Here is a 10,269-nt window from a genome sequence, read left to right on the forward strand (position 1 = left end):
TGACATCACTGGGGGGATGTATCCTTGATGGGGAAATTGAGGCCCTGGGCCCTTCCTCTCTGTCTTCACTTCCTAGCTGCCATGAGATGAGCAGCATTGCTCCGTGAGACTTTTGACCATGATATTCTGCCTCCCCAAAGACCCAGAGACAGTTGAGTCAACCAGCCACGGACTGAAACTTCTGTTTCATTAACCAAAATGAGCCTTTCTTCCTTTTAAATTGATTTATCTCAGGTATTTTGTCCCAGTGACAGAAAGCTGACTGACCACAGTGTATCTATTCTGTGGTATCCACTTTGATTTTTCTTTAGGAATACATACAGTGTCAGAAACTAAAACTGAGGAAGTTTTAAAACATATTATCAAGGCTGTTAGATTAACCTAAGAACCACATTTTATGAAAAGCAACTATATACCATAAGTATCTAAGGAGAGTATTGTTTATATTTTGTAGCTGTTCATAAAGATAATAGTTTGATTCTCATAGGTACTGCTGTATTCAATCTGTTGACTTGGCTGAAGCACATGAAGATAATTTGATCCTTCACAGCTATGACTAGGAAGTAGTATTTTAGTAATCCTTTCAGATAGTTCTGTATATTTTTCTACCACACCCAAACTCAGCAAGCTATATTTTAAAAAACTGTTAGTTGCAATATGAAATCTAAAGTCAGTAACTTCTTGGATTCTGTTACATGAAGTAATTCCCTACTTATTACCTTGCATAAATTTTATCCCATGTTTTATAGACTGATTATTTGAAAAATATTGGTTTGCTAAATTAAGATCTTCCAAATTCAACACAAAGTAACAGAAAACTGTATTCACTAATATCACCATCCATCTTTAAATGTGTATATACTTTGCAAAACCTCCAGCAGCCTTCTGCTCAAGTCTCAATAAATAAAATTGGGGAACAAGGTCACCCATTACTGCATGTAACTAATGTGAGATAGGAAAGAAACAGTGAACCCAGATCTGCTGGAGTATTACATGAAAAACAAAATAAGAGGAAAAAAGTCACCAACGTATATGAAGCATATGGTACTAAATATACTTCAACAATCAAGCAAAAATAATTGGATTTGAAAATAGACTGAAGAAGGAAGTGGGCCAAAGTTGGATATTCTCCTTAGGTTTTCAGAGCTATGCAAAAATTTATTATTATGGGTCGTTACAGACCCACAAACTAGGGCATAACTATATCAGTAAGATTTGGGTGATAACCCAGAGATTAAACCAAGGACAGTCCGACAACAAAAATAAAAATGAGAAAACACTTAAGCAAGACACAAGGACAGACTTCCAGTTCACCAATGGCAAACAGTAGGGCAAAGGAGGATGAAAAGGCCGATAGTGGACCAGCAGGATACCCTGAACTCAAAGCACAGGAAGTAACAAAACAGATCAATCAGGCTCTAGAAAAATTCAAAACAGAAATAATTTCCCAGATAACCATAGAGATAGTGAGCAAAATGGAAGTCATGATTCGAGACTCTAGACCAGAAACTGACAAAAAAATAGATGAGCTCAGGACCACGATAGAAGCCATGAAGGCCCAGCATAAGAAAGAAATGGAAAAATAAACTCCCAACATAGGAAAGAAATGGAATCCATAAAACAGATTCAAACAGATATCCAGGAGATTAAACACTCCATTGAAAGTGTATGCAACAGCATAAGAGAATGCAAAGATAGACTCTCAGATATAGAAGGTAAGATTACAGTCAGTGAACATGAAAAGAGAGGTCTCTTAAAAACAGTAAGGGATCATAAGAAATCAATCCAACAACTCCTAGATGATGCAAAGAAGAATAACATAAGACTGATAGGAATCCATGAAGTAGCAGGAGAAAATATAAATGACTTAAAAAAGCTGTTCACAGAATTAATGACAGAAAACTTCCCAAACAGAGGGGAAGAATTTGACATTCAGATAAGTGAGGCATATAGGACCCCAACTAGCCACAATCAAAAAAAAAAAATCTACACCTAGACATATAATAAAGATCCCAGAAACCCAACAGAAGAACAAAATACTACAAGCAGGAAGAGAAAAGAAACAAATCACATGCGGGGCTGGGGATTTAGCTTAGTGGTTTGATGGCCTGCCTCCCAAGCACAAGGATCTGAGTTCGATCCCTGGTACCAAAAAAAAAAAAAAGAAAAGAAAAAGAAAAAAAGAAACAAATCACATGCAAAGGAAAGTCCATCAGAATCACAGCAGACTTTTCAACACAAACCCTCAGGGTAAGGGGAGCCTGGAATGAAATATTTCAAGTACTAAAAGAGAACAACCTCCAACTCAGACTGATGTATCCTGCAAAACTCTCTTTCAAAATGGATGGGGAAATAAGACACTTCCACAACAAAGAACACCTGAGAAACTACATGAATACCAAACCAGCACTACAAGCAATTCTAAACAAGATCCTAGAAAAAGACAATGAAGGCAACAACACCATGAGGCCCAACAGAGCAATCAAATAGGCAAGGCAAGAAACTAAAAGGAGAAGGTGAAATGTAAAAAGAGTCAACAAAAGGCCAATAACATGTCAATAATAAGTCAGTACATATCAGTTATAACCACCAATGTCAATGGCCTCAATTCACCAATCTAGAGAAATAGACTGGCAAAATGGAATAAGAATCAAAATCCAACAATATGTTGTATACAAGAAACACACCTAGTGCAAAAATAAGCCCATAGACTGAAAGTGAAAGGATAGAAAACAATTCTGCATGTGACAGGAGCCCAGAAAAAAACAGGGGTAGCAATCTTATTTGCAGATAAAGCAAATTTCAAACCAAAACTGATTCTAGTATTATTGATGTAGAACAGTAATGTATCATACCTCTGTGAATGTAAAATATCTTGTACCTGCTTTATGATACATAGTAGTGACCATGCTTTATCAAAGCTATATTTAATGATATTACTCTAGAACATTCTCTTTCCAGATGATGATTAAGACACTAATAAAAAAAATGGTGCCAGGTACCACAACAGCAACAGAACTTTGCTGTTTTCTGGATATTATTCTTTTCTTTGTTTTTTTGTGTTTTTATTTAATGGAATGTGCTGAATGTCTATAATTTTGTTCAGATGATTCCAGAACCTGGAAAAGCTGTTGCTGCTATTGATGCATAACATACTGCTATTATTGGTCTTTTTACTAATAAAAAAAATGGTGCCAGGTACCACAACAGCAACAGAACTTTGCTGTTTTCTGGATATTATTCTTTTCTTTGTTTTTTTGTGTTTTTATTTAATGGAATGTGCTGAATGTCTATAATTTTGTTCAGATGATTCCAGAACCTGGAAAAGCTGTTGCTGCTATTGATGCATAACATACTGCTATTATTGGTCTTTTTACTTTTAACATGGGTTTGATTACAGAAACTAATAAAGTATTCTCTAAATTATGAAAAGAAAGAATAAGATAAGACTACAAGAGCAAGAAGCAATTTAAATATGTTAAGGGACCATTTTCATCTTCAGAATTAAGGATTATTTTAATCTTATATCATTGCCTTTTCTCTTTTACTTTCCTTTTTAGTTTTATTTTAGGATTCCCTATTTTTAATGTTCATACAGAGATTTCTTTAACTGAAATACTGAATAGTTTCTCTGGTGTGAAAAACTATAATAGTACACAGGATCCTAATGAGATAATTAATAATGTGAAATAGGAAGTAAAGGGCTAAAGGTGTAGGGAAAGTGGGAAGGGTGGTAATAAGGTAATAAGGGAGAGGAAAACATATGAGAAATTGAAAAAATGGAAATAAAGTGTTTGTAAATGGGGAGGAGAGGAGGGGGTGAAGGGAGGGCAGGGACAAGGGGAAAAAATGAAAACCAAGACCTGTCATGTAAAGATACAGGATCCCAATAATGAATGTAACTATATTATATACCTAGATTGTACCAATAAACTCAATAAAAAGAAAAAAATGTATTATTATATTTTTATTCTTCTTTTTTTCTGTATTGTAGACTCAGACTCCTGAGGACCTTTCTAAGGACTAAGATAAAGCCCTGCCCTCCTGTGTTGGACGAGCTATGTTCCACTTAGTTCTATGGAGCAGACTTGGAAACTGTACTCAGAGCCCCTCTTCTGTGTAAAGGGCGATTGAACGTACGGTGATCCTGATGTCTCTAAAGTATCGTGTGACACTTTGTACACCTTCACCACTACACACTTGTGATGAAAGCTGCTAACAGATCAAACTCTCTCTATTTTAGGTATGAGGTATGGATGCATATCTGAAACATAGTAGGCACATCAGCTCTTACAGGTTCTCCCTAATCATCTCTCATCTCTTTCTTTAACTTACATATTAGCCAAACATCTACCATCTGAGAATATTGACTTTAAGATTGGATCAAAATTGCGATGCTAAAATAATTGTTTCAGTATGCAGCATTTGAAGGAACATAAGTACTTCACACGTACCGCTTGTTAGCTAAAGTATCTAATGTAAAATGACCCTAATGATCCACTTGTTTCTATGACTGCTGCAAGAAATGAAAGGGACTGGAGCTAAAAGTGGTGTTTGTTATAAACATAGAGATGTTCCCACATCACAGGACTTTAAGCACAAGATAGCAAGAAACCTTGGTCCTGGGTAAAGATGGAGCCTTCAGCTCTGCAAAGTCTGTTGCTAACATTAGTCAGCTGTTCTTACGATATCCTCAGATTGGTGGGATAAATATTCAAGTTCTTAGGATGAGCAGGTTTGCCTTGGAGAAAGGACCCATCGCTGTTGGTTTCATTCTGGTCTCCTCCTTCATCCTTCTCCAGGTGCCTACTTCTAATCTAGCCTTAGATTGGCACTTTTTGCAAAAATAGGAAAAGACCAGCAATTAACTACTACATTTTTAAGTTAACATTTTTTACTTCGATGATGATTGAAGATCTATCTTCAGGTGGAAGAAAAATATAAAAAGGTCCCCCGTGTTCTTCATCCCGTGACCACCAATAGGAAAACTGTAGAGGTGTAAAAAGATTAAACAGCTCAGTGTCACAGAAACCCTGTTGGTATTGAGACAGTGAAGATTCTAACCAATCCCTCACCACAGGGATCTGTCCAGTCAGATGGGCAAAACCAGACTGGCTCTCCTCTCACTCGCCCTGTCCTTAACACCTGCAGCTACTCATTTGCTCCCCGTTTCCGTAGCTTTGTCATTTCAGGACTGACGTTTAAATGCAATCAGGACATATGACCTTTTGAGATTGGCTTTTTTCACTCGGCATGAATCTCTAATGATTCATCTAGTTTGTCACTTGTACCAATTGTTCCTTTGTTTTTATTCCCAAGCAGTCTTCCAAGACGTGGATGAACCACCGATGAACCCTTCAGCTGCTGAGTGGCATCTGGGTTGGTTCTGGTTGTTAGTTATTATAAAAAAAGCCACTATAAATATTTATGTATGAGTTTTATAGTGCATGTTACTTTCCACAAGTGCCCAGGGATCCAAGGTCCTTACTCGGCCTCTACTGACCTTCAGGTTGGTGGGAGGGGTCCTCAGCTGCTAGGCAGGACAGGAAGTTCCAGCTCCCCACGAGGCTTGCACTGGAAACTCGGTGACCAGGGCCAGCGAGAGTGCTTGCCCGGCTCTTACATGGCCTCCACTAGTAACTCTCTTCACCCCACAACTGCCGCCACTCCTGACCCATGTGGCCTCTGCACAGTCAGGTAGACCCCTCACCACCCAGGGGGGATGAACTCACTTTCTCTGACACTCCCTGAAAGCCAGAGTGAGTGCTTTGTCACAGGCTGGCTTGGTTGAAAGCTCTCCACTGGCCCTTGTGGCTGAGGGTGTGGTCACCAGGCTTTCTGCCGTGGTTGTCTGGAGCAGAACTGTTCTTATCTGAGAGTTTTCTACCTTGATAGACTTCTACTCCTTTGGTCCTTTGGCTGGATTGTGTTTGGCATGGGATGGGGGGGTATTCATTTTCCTGTGTATGCCAGTTACTGCATCTACCTTGGTGGTTTCTTCAGCTCCAAATCTGAGATATACAAGAATCCTAAGAAACTCAACGTACTGATCCTCAGGTCCATAGATCCCTTGCTTGTCTGCTTCTTCTCTTTGAATTTTACGAAGTCTTATATGTAAATGTCCAAGTCTTTATATTTACCTAATGGGAAGAATTAGCAAGAATATATCTACTCCACCTTTGTAGAAGTGGATGTCTAACTCAACATTTTTTACAAAATGAAGCCTAGCCTGCTGTCTGCCTGGCACTCAAGCGGCCCAACTTACAAAGTACATGATGTTTCATCACTGTTCTATCGAAGAGGGCCCTTCACTTACTTTGAAAATGATTTATAATTTCCACTTTTAAATTTTCATTTTATTTTATTTTTTGGTTGATTGGCTGCTTGATTGGTTTTCCACACCTTCCTCAGAAATGCTTGTGCTGCTGCTTTTCTCTGCACTGAAGCAAACTTTACTGGTGTGTCGAAGCCAGCAAGGTCACACCACTTCCTCAGCCCTAGCTGACAGCCACCCTGATTCAGACAGCACTCCTTACAGAGCTGTCCACTTTGTCTTTCGTCACATGCACTGTTGCCTGGTGATCTTGTGTTATTTGGTGACTTTCGCTATGTAGTGATTTTCCCACCACCTCCTTGACTCCACAGGTAGAAATTCTGCATTATGACTTTTGTAACATTCACTGCTTTATTTGAAATATTTCTTTAAATTCCTGTTTGCCTTCATATGAAAGGTGGAAGTAGTTTCTGAGCTGTGCTGCAAACAACCTTCTAAATATATAGGACCATCTTAAAAATAAATCTGGAATTATCAGGGTAACATTAATCTAGTATCCAGAACTTCCTTGTGTCTAAAGACTTTTAAAGTCACTGTATTTTAGTTAATGATTACATTTTATAGATTAGAATCTGAAGCTTTAGATAAAATTAGTTAGAAAGTAGAAGGATTGGGCGCTGGCAGTTGGTTTAGTTACACTGACCATATGTCAACTCACCCAAGCCTCTGACTAGTAATTTTAACACACAATGAAAACCTCTTATTAGCATATGGTCAGCTTCTGCATAAATAAGGTTCTTTGTAATAAGTTTGCAATTATTAAGCAGATCTTAAAGCATATTTGCTACTTTGGGTATCTGATGACTTATTTTTGTATTATTTAAATTTTTTATGTTCTTGCCAATCTTTTAAATTTAGAACAGTCTCCCAGATTGTAATAATAAGAGAAAAATCTTATGGATTACTCACTTTTATCCAATAGAAAATATGGACAATTTAGAATGGAAACCAAATTATATAGGAGGATCTGTAATTTTCATGAGAGATTTTAAAGGGGAAATAAGACAACTTCAAGCACAGAAGTTTTTCATACTTTTTTTTTTTTTTTTTTTTTTGAGACAGGGTCTCACTAGTTGAGACTGACCTGGAACTCACTTTGTAGCCCAGGCTGGTCTCAAACTCACATCAATCCTCTTGCCTCAGCCTCCGAATACTGGGATTACAGGCATGCGCCACCATGCCTGGTTAGAAGTTTTTTTAAAATCTCAAACATAAATCTTGTTTTCATTCTTAATTTACATTACCTTCAAGCATTAGCTACTTTTCTGGAAAGTTATGTTTGTTACCGCAAACACATCCTAAGTCATATTTTCTTTTGGAAGTTATAATTTCCCAGGCTTAGCTGAGACAGCCAAAAGTTCCCAAGTTATTTTGAAGTGTTTTCAAATAAATATATTTGGGTATCTCTCATACACTGTTCAGGTTTGGAAGGAGCCATAAAGGGAAACTTAGGACAGTGCTTAAAAATAACAGTAAGAACTCCTTATAATTCCAGAGTGCTTTACAGTTAACAAAAGTCATCTATGTATTATTTCAATTAACATGACTTGGAAAATATTTGTAAATTAGGCATTATACTTGTCATTTTGTAAACAGCAACATTCACTTTGCAAATCACTTTCTTGTCTAATGACGGAATTTTCTGTGCCTTAGTCCCTTTCATCTACAATGCCTTCGTCATGGACCCATGAATCCTTGTGGTATTTGTACATTGCTTCGGGACAAACATATTGAAAGATCTCACACAATTAATTTCCATCTCACAAGCCATTTCCCCCGGCTCAACAACACATGTGCGATTGATTACCCACGGTGCTCCTCATGCCGCAGAGGGCAAGGAGCACTGGCCGTGGACCACCCATTTCCTGGTCCTGTACCATACAGTCCAAACTCTCTCCAGATTCTAAAGTCTATTCCTGTTTTGTCATTAATGTCCATAAGACTCTAAGTAAGCATTAAGTTCATGTGTGTTTAACAACTGAGAAGTAAATGCATGGCGAGAGTCTGATCTTAAATCTTCCATATAAATTTTAGAACCCTCTCTAGCTCCATCTAGAAGGCCATATTAGCCAAGAAGGCGCAGGTGTGCAGGCTGCAAGCCCCGATGGCGAGGATCTTTGGATGAACTTCGTTGCTTTGCCCGACATCCCTCCTTCCTGGCACTTCCTGTGCACCCTACTAGATGACTTCCCTGCCCGACTCCCATTGGGTGACAGCCGCGTCACTGACCTCAGGGAGTGTGAACAGAGTGAAGGCCTTCCCCCACCCTGGTGGGCCCACAAAGCCCTCCCAGCATCTCTTTCTTCCCCTCCTCTTGGCCTAGAATGCTGATGGCCCCACCATCACCTTGAGCCACATCAAGGACGACAACGTCCTCCATGCAGGTCTGAGCGTCTATGGGGTAAGGCTTTCTCACCTACTGGTCACCCACCCTGCACCATCACGGCGGGAGCCAGACACGCCTGCAGTGGGTTTCACCGGTTACACACTTTGCATTTCCTTGTTGCAGTCAAGGATGGGTTAAGATTCTGTTAATATTAACCTGAGAGAGAGAGAGAGAGATCATTTTTGTTAAAAAGAGTATAAATTAAAAACACAAATTCCACGTAAGTGAAGGTGTCTTAGAATGAGATTTTTTTAAAGCCCAGGAAATTAAAGAAGGCTTAGGAATTTAAGTCCCTTTCTTCTAATAAATCTTTAGGCAATTTCCAGGTCGTATCCTGTCTTACCTTACCATCCCAAACACCTTCAAACTCTCAGCAGCTCAAAGTGCTCCCAGGTCCTGGGCAAAAGCAGGATGCAGGAGCTTCACAGTTAGTCCGAGCTTGGTCTGGTGGTCAGCTCACCTCACTGTCAGTACCTGCAGCTCTCAGGGCCGTGCTAAGGCTAACGGACAGGCGCAATCACAGCAACAAACCTGCAGGCAGCCGGACCCTCTTCAGATAAAGGAAGACAGTAGTTTGATTGGTCTGAACTTCGCCGCATAGATGAATTAATTTCACAAATCTTTCTCAAATTTTTAGTAAAAGATGGTTTACTCCGAAAGCACTGCTGGTACTTTCATCGTGTGTAGCTTCCTCTACTCTTTTACACTCTTTAATGCCAACGACAGTCGCATTTCATGCTTTTTTCTTTAAATGCCTGAGAAATAATTTTATATTTTTAAACTTGCCCTACCACACATTGTGGATGGTGTTTTAAATATTCGTATGTGCCAATTCCGTCAACCCCTTTTACATTTCCTATTCTTGTATTTTGAAAAATACTCCCTAATTGTCAGTGTAACCTAGAACCGGAGGCGTGGAAATCTTAGCGACTCTTCAGAAAGTGTCACCACCGCATCCTCACAGATGACTGATTCACAGCCCACACTTGGGGAAGCCAGCCAGCGATGCCCTGCAGTGCTCCCCGGTGTCCCCCAGGAGTGAGACCTTCCCAGGCCGGGCATGGGCCTTGAATTCAGTCTGATTCTCTCCGGACCCTGCCCCCTCTGACCTCGTCTCTCCTTGGGGTCCACTCCCCAGCCGCTCACAGCAAATGCTCAGACCCCATGAACCTTCCTGAACCAGGGGAAGCTCTGAACCCACCCAAATCCAGGAGGAAGCTAACAATCCTGTCCGCCAAGGCTGGACCCCGCCTCCTTGTCTTGCCTCCCCGGGGAGCCCTGACTAGAAAACCAGCCTCGGGCCACCGCAGTTTCCCTGACCCTGTGCTCTCAGGCCCTGGACTTTCTCCTCGCCTCCCCTCCCAGACCTCAGGAGAATGCTTGCTCTTGAAAGACTGTCCGCTATTAATCATGGACCAGAAAAACAGGACAAAGGAGGAGTGACAGAATGACAAACCCTGTTTTCCTTTAGAGACCTTTTCCCTAGAAATGGTTGATTACCCAGAGAGAAAACAAGCCACAAGAACCATCTTGAGGTCTGGAATATAAG

General features: G+C 40.0%; 1 long non-coding RNA gene across 1 annotated transcript; it reads right to left on the reverse strand.

The window, feature by feature from the left end:
* Window positions 1-4,950: 4,950 nt before the first annotated feature.
* LOC104864768 lies at window positions 4,951-9,406 on the reverse strand. The gene is made up of 3 exons (XR_780990.1): window positions 9,064-9,406; window positions 8,751-8,876; window positions 4,951-4,988 (listed from the first exon to the last, which is right to left on the reverse strand). It is a non-coding gene; the product is annotated as an uncharacterized LOC104864768 (long non-coding RNA).
* Window positions 9,407-10,269: the final 863 nt, after the last annotated feature.

Source organism: Fukomys damarensis, unplaced genomic scaffold (assembly GCF_012274545.1).
Source record: "Fukomys damarensis isolate Sample0158 unplaced genomic scaffold, DMR_v1.0_HiC HiC_scaffold_38, whole genome shotgun sequence".
NCBI classification, from domain to species: Eukaryota; Metazoa; Chordata; class Mammalia; order Rodentia; family Bathyergidae; genus Fukomys; species Fukomys damarensis.